Raw genomic sequence first — 6969 nt, 5'->3', positions numbered from 1 at the left:
TGCAATCACCATAATATCTTATACACTCCAGAATCGGAATAGATTTGTGGATCACATATTCTAAATGTATTTATAATCACATAATACCATAAATACAAGAATCTTCAATACTTTGAGGTCAAGAGAAACTACACTTAAACATAATCCACTTCTTGAAACCATAAATACAAGACTTTTCAATCCTTTGAAGTGAAAATCTTTCAAACTCTCTTGGTCATCAAAAACCTCTCAACTCCACTACATCATATTCATATCTCTTTTGAGAGCAAAATAAAATTCACTTCATACTCACATGAATCGACTAGTGGAAAGAAGGGCATGTAGGGAACTCAAGTGTCCGTCTTTCCGTTCTTTTATTGAAACTAACATTTGTAAATTATTAACAATGTTTTCTTTTATAAAATTTTGATTTTGATTAAAACTATAAATATAGATGTATGTGACTTACAAATTATAACAAATCCAACAAATGTTTATATATTTTAATGACACCACCAATATAAGAAATATAATATAAAGTCTTATCTTTTTTAATAATACAAACAATAAACTATTATAGGAAAATTTGTTTAAGGGGGTAATTGGGATGTAATGAAAAAAGACATCCCAAAATCTCCTATTACCTTTATATATAGTATTGATAAAGATATAGAATAGATAAGCTCAAAATAAGGTTTTTTATAGTGTTCCTCCTATTGTTGTAGACTGTTTCTATTTTAATGAGATTTAATATTTTTCATTAATAATATAAATAATATTATAAAATGATAAATAGTAAATAAAATATTTTAAATGAAGGGTAAAATAGGAAGGAAAAAAAACAGCCCAAACTCATTTATTCTCTTTGTATATAGTATATATATTTTAACATCATTCAAAGTGTAAGTTAGAATCATTTTCACACTACACCAATTGAGATCATAGTTACTTATAAACCCTTATCAGTTTTTGTGTAAAACGCCTTTAATCTTAGGTTTAAATATATGGTTGGTCTTTGTGATTATCGTGTATTTGGCTTTTGGTCATTGTAAAAAAAAATAAATTGAAATATGTCTTTGCAAAAGATTGTGTTTTTTAAAATGGTTCATGGGCCCATTTAAAGTGATAGGTGGCAGTCTTATGCTTACGTGACACTTGCTGACAGTGTACTCTTTGCCATGTGGCATTTTTATTAATTTTAAAAGGTGTAAGATCAAGAGTGATATAAGGTGTAAGTGAAGATTGTAAAAGGTTATCTAAATACTATAGTGAAATCTCACAGTTGTGAGGTCTAGACTAATCAACACGTGAAGTAACCATGCAAATCAAACTACACATACACTAGGGGGTGGACCTATTCAAAGGTCGTTTGTGACTAAAGCCACACATCTAACTTCTCTATTTTTATTATTATTATGAGTAGGGTTAATAGTCATTTTGGTTCTTGACCGTGTAACGAATAATCACAATAGTTTCTCAATGACTAATAGATTTTTTAAAGTGCAAGATCCAATGTTTAAAGAGTCAATTTTTTTTTTTTTTTAGGGAAAAAGAGTCACAATTATAACCCTCTTTCATGCGACTGTTATTTTCGCTTCAACTTGAATCATGAAAACAATGCATGGGATCCATCAATCTCACTTAGTGTTATCATAGCCATTTTGATAATTGTGAATTCGCTTAGAGCGAGCCAATTTTTGTAGTGAATTTGGCTTAGATTTTTTTTTTTTTTTTGTCAACAAACTCTATTTATGATTTATTGCACAACATGTAACACTTTATTCAGGAAAATAAACTTTGGGTGATGCCAACAAATGCCTTAAGGGCATTGATTAAGGAATCCTTGTTTAAGGAATCTTTAAAAAGAAATTTTATCTTAAAAACATACTCCCTCCGGTCACATTTATAAGCAAAAAATCACTTTTTAGGTTCATTGAATACATAATGTATTTGGTCAATATATATTGACCAAATACATTATGTATTCAATGAACCTAAAAAGTGATTTTTTGCTTATAAATGTGACCAGAGGGAATAAGTCAAACACATGTATAAGTCATAACTACACAATTTTTCATATAAAAGTTACTATATTTGATTGCTTAAACAATATCTGAAAGACACTTATTTGCATTTCTCATAAACTACCTAACATAGAATATATTTCTAACTAGAATTAAGGGTGGTCTTATTTCTAACATGTGTGACAAATACAATGCAAGTATGGGAAAAATGGGATGTTACAATATTTATTGGCTTTGATCTCATAAAATTTTCAATAAAAAAACATTATCTTATGGTTATTTTAGTTTCTCAGTAATAAATAAATATTGTCTCCTGATCGGTGAATGATTTCTACCCAGAGTTTTTCATCATTCGTCACTAGTGTTTAAATTTCTACCCAAATATTTTTATTTGTCTCTTCTCTACCATAAAAAGGTAAAAGAGAAATAAAAAGTATATTAAAAGTTTAATAAAAAAATGAATGATCTTTAATGATTATTAAGATTTGTTTATGATATATATTTACTAAAGTTAAGCGATCAGTTGAAATTGCAAAGAGATAAACACGACATATTGATGTAATATCTTAATATTTACCAATAATTTCAATTTTTTTTAATGACTTCTTGCAACTCTTAAGGGTTAAAAACTATTTCATTGAAGTTAACAAAACATTACTTTTTTGTATAAATTGATCAAAATATTTTCCATTTATTTCATGCAAAAGACAAAAAAATATGGCTCGAATCCTAAATTTCTTTTATGCTTTACTCATCTTTGTTTCCCTATTTCTGGTCACAACCAAAGGAAGTGAGTAATGTTTCATATCATTTTCAAATTTCTAATTTAACTTATATACAATATTCCATCACCTATATTAACATTTATTTTGTTCTTATTAGGCATTCCAGACGCTCCTCCTTGCCTATTTACCCCTGAATGTCCACCAGATCTGTGTCCAGCTGATCTAACTCTGAAGTGTATTAATTTAACTTGTCAATGCACTTCTGAGTACGATATAGATTAAGTTGTCAATTTCAATGAAATGATCATATGTATTGTTATATTATGCAACTATGTTGCCATTATGAACTCATAGAAGAAATGGAAAACAATAATATAATATAATATAATAAATAAAGACACTATATGACTATGCAGATGAATTCTTCATTTTACTTCTATAATTCACGTAAGATTTCAAAAAAGTTGATAATCTTTTGTTTAGAGAGAACGCTCTGCTAGGGCAAGGAGCGCCGTCTTGAAAAAGTGATTCCTTGCGCAAATAACTATCTTAAGATAGGATGCATTTGTTTTAACTTTAAAAAAAGAAATAGATTTTGTCTTTGGAGTATCTAGAGAATTTTTTTAGATCTTAATAAAAATTTGAAACTATTTTTGTTTGTTTACTATCCATAAAAATCATTTAAAAAAAAGTTTTAACTTGTACCCATGTTACCTCCTTGTGTCGTATGAGCTACGGACACTATGAATCTCGAGTCGGGTGTCCTTCAAATATCTCAATGGCAGAAGGACTTTAACCATATTACTTAACGTCAAACTCATGCATGGGTTTGGATCTGTTTCATTGATTTGCCACAGGAATATTGGCAAGATCAGATGCACTTTAAAATAGATAGTGTCGTTGGCACACCATAAAATCTAGACGGTCCAAGACAGAACAAACTTTTCGATCACTATGCAAGAATTTTAATGAATATGGATACAATTTTTATGTCCAAGTAACTTACGACTGCCTCCTTGAATTTTGGTCTCATTGCCAGATCATAGGTCATTCCATTTCAACTTGCAAATGGATCCATCCCCATAAGACAATTGTTCTCATGAAGAGACCTTTGGATAAAGATTACCCAGCATCAAAGAAAATTTTGTAGCAATATGTACTAAAGAAAATGGTCAACATGGACACAACCAACACGTCAAAACCAGTTGATCACATGGAGCAGCGATTGATTAATGTGGATGAAACCATGTAGAAAGGGTGTGAAGTCGCAAAGCAAGTTGACCACACTAAGGTAAGCACTTCATTGCATATGCCTTTGGGGAAAATATTAACGGGGATTCGATCCTTATTCTTGAGCATGTACGATCGGCGAATGTTAATGTTGAATCTCACTGCAAAAGGCCTACCCTAAAAAGTTTGGAGCACGAGGAAATTATTGCTCTAAATGTGTAACATCCCGATTTTTATTACTAGTTTATTATTATTATTATTATTATTATTATTATTATTATTATTATTATTATTATTATTATTATTATTATTATTATTATTATTATTATTATTATTATTATTATTATTATTATTATTATTATTATTATGATGTAATATTAGTAGTATTTAGAAACTTATGTGTTTATTAGTTTTATTTAATGTGGTTGAATTGATGGGTTACTTAATTACTAGAAATTAAGAGAATAAAGGTGTATGGGTACATATGAGGTTTAAGTAGAGTAACTGAGTAGTGTTTTTTTTTGAAAAAGTAACTGAGTAGTGTTTTATTTGTGGAAAATAAACATGATAGAATTTAAGTCTATTAAGTGATGTGAGAGAACCAAGCCCAAACAAATATAAATAGATTGTAGTCTTTTGAGAATTAGGGTTAGAGCTCATAAGGAACATTTGAGAGAAGAGGCAAGAGGGGAGCTAGGAGAGAAAAACTCTAGGAGGCTAGAAGAGAAGATTGGAGAGATACTCACTCATTGGGGAGGCTTGCTTGGTAGATTATTGAGGTAAGGGGTGAGCTTATTTTCACATATGGGTTATGTAACACCCTTAAACTCCACATACAATATTTAAATAATAATTCAACAGTTATTCACATAACTTCAAGGTGTTACTACTTCATTAATCCAAAACATGCCTAAATCTTCATAAGTGATATATCAAATCTCAGACACATCATCAAAGTGAACTCGATGGTTCCTCAAACATAATCCAAAACATAATTGAAAATCTCAAACATCCTAATCAGATCACTACTAGCTAACACTCCAAAATCTAATCATAAAAAGACGAGTAGGTGTCAAGCCGTCCTTGAGAACTCACGTCGACAAAGCGTCATCAACCTGCACGTGTACATCGTAAGGATGTCGGCGACTACACAATCACTGAAGGATAAAATATACGTGCAACATAAAGAATATACGAACTCATGCATAAACGATGGGGTTTCAGGTGCAGACGATTCAATAATGTTTGGATAAAGAAACAATAAGGGGAATAATATATAAATAATAAGGGGAATAATGTCTCAATAATGTTTCAAAACAAGAAGGGGAGAAAGACATGGCCGTTCTTTGGGGAGTGCAAAGAGCTCAACCGAGCTGGGCCTCCCAAAGTGATGGGCCTCAAGAAAAAAAATTATTGCTCAATATCCCCACCCCCACTCAAAAAAATAAAATAAACATGTTTCATGTTTCAATTTCTAAGTAAAAAATTATGTTCCATGTTTCTATTTCTAAGTTAAAAAACACGTCTTTAGTAAAAATAATTGCTAATTTTGATTTCGGTGGCTAATAATCATTATACGAGTGTTATTTTCAATTTAAATAGATGATTAATCTTTTAAAAAAATTGTGCATTTTTTTATTAGGGACATATTTTTACTATGAGAGTCGAACCTCTAGTTTCATAGGGACTGTCCAGGAGAAAGGTGTGATTTAACTAGGCAGGTGAACACACACAGCAAACCGTAAAAATAAAATAAAATAGAAAGGGTTAAGAAAAAAGTGCTTCGATTGAGAAATAAGGATTGAGGGGGGAGACCGGCACTAGGATTAAAGATCAGTACTGAAGCTTTCTAATACCATAATACAATTCATTCTCGTGAGTGTTTGTAATGTGTATTTATACAATAATGTTGTTTTGGACCTCAAGTATCTCTTACTTAGACATCAAGTATCTTGTGCATCAAATATTTTTAACTTGATCCTCAACTATCTCTAAATAATATACAATATACTAATAATTTATGCAATGAATATTTTATATTTGAATATATATATATATATATATATATATAGAGATAGGATCTATTGACACCAGGTGTCAACGGATTCGTTGACACCAAATCTTAAACGTTCATTTCTCTTAATCTAAAGGTCAATAATTATTCATCAAAATCTTAATGTGGGCATTCAGTATTTCATATCTCCTTTTCCTAAAAATCCTCTTGTTTCCTAAACGAGATTTGTCTTCTTCACAATGATACATCTTGTACCAAGCACCACATATTATCTTACAAAAGAATTGGTTCATGGTTGTTGAATTGTTTTATGTTGATCCTTCACATGAATCAAACATTAGTTAGCATGTAATTCTTTTTTACATAAACATTGAATACGAGTTTGACACATCATGTGCCACAATTTAGTAACCTAACTATTTTAATGATAATTTTTTTAGTTCTAGAAACTAAAATTTCAAGAATCATGAAATTTCTACCTCCAACAATGGCAATAATGATAGAAACATCATTGATGATAAATGGAAGAAACGAAAAAAGAAAAAAAAAAGAGGATAGCACAAATACAAAATGAGGTGATTAGACATCGAATTTCGTTACAAGGTTGCAATCCACCATCTCAAAATTGCAATAAGGGGATCACGTATGATTTTTAGTTTGTTGTTCTTGATGAATACAGTAAGATCACGATGTGAATTGCAACAAGGAGATAAGATGCATATGATTTTTTTTTTTTTTAATATGTATGTTCTTGATAAAATGTACAATGAGTAATTCTTGAGAAAGATGACCATCGGGGAGAAGAGAGGAAAACGGTAGATTTAATTTGGAATATTTCCAAAAAGAAATTAGGAATATTTATGGCGTGGAAATCTCCAAAAGATATGGTAACATGATAATTTTAATTGAACAAATATAAACCTTTAGATCAAACAAAATCAATGGTTAATATTTGGTGTCAACGAATCCGTTGACACCTGGTGTCAACGGATCCTGA

The 6969-nt window shown here is 30.1% G+C and overlaps 1 long non-coding RNA gene across 1 annotated transcript; it reads left to right on the top strand.

Annotated features, from left to right (window-relative positions):
- The first annotated feature begins 2659 nt into the window (after window positions 1-2659).
- Window positions 2660-3057, top strand: LOC146905269 (uncharacterized). Its single transcript, XR_015020666.1, has 2 exons — window positions 2660-2793; window positions 2886-3057. It is a non-coding gene; the product is annotated as an uncharacterized LOC146905269 (long non-coding RNA).
- The last annotated feature ends 3912 nt before the right edge of the window (window positions 3058-6969 follow it).

This window comes from Medicago sativa, chromosome 7 (assembly GCF_051527215.1).
Source record: "Medicago sativa cultivar Bolivia chromosome 7, Bolivia_mono, whole genome shotgun sequence".
Classification (NCBI taxonomy): domain Eukaryota; kingdom Viridiplantae; phylum Streptophyta; class Magnoliopsida; order Fabales; family Fabaceae; genus Medicago; species Medicago sativa.
Note: the sequence above shows the minus strand (reverse complement) of the source record. Positions and strands in the feature narration are given on the sequence as shown.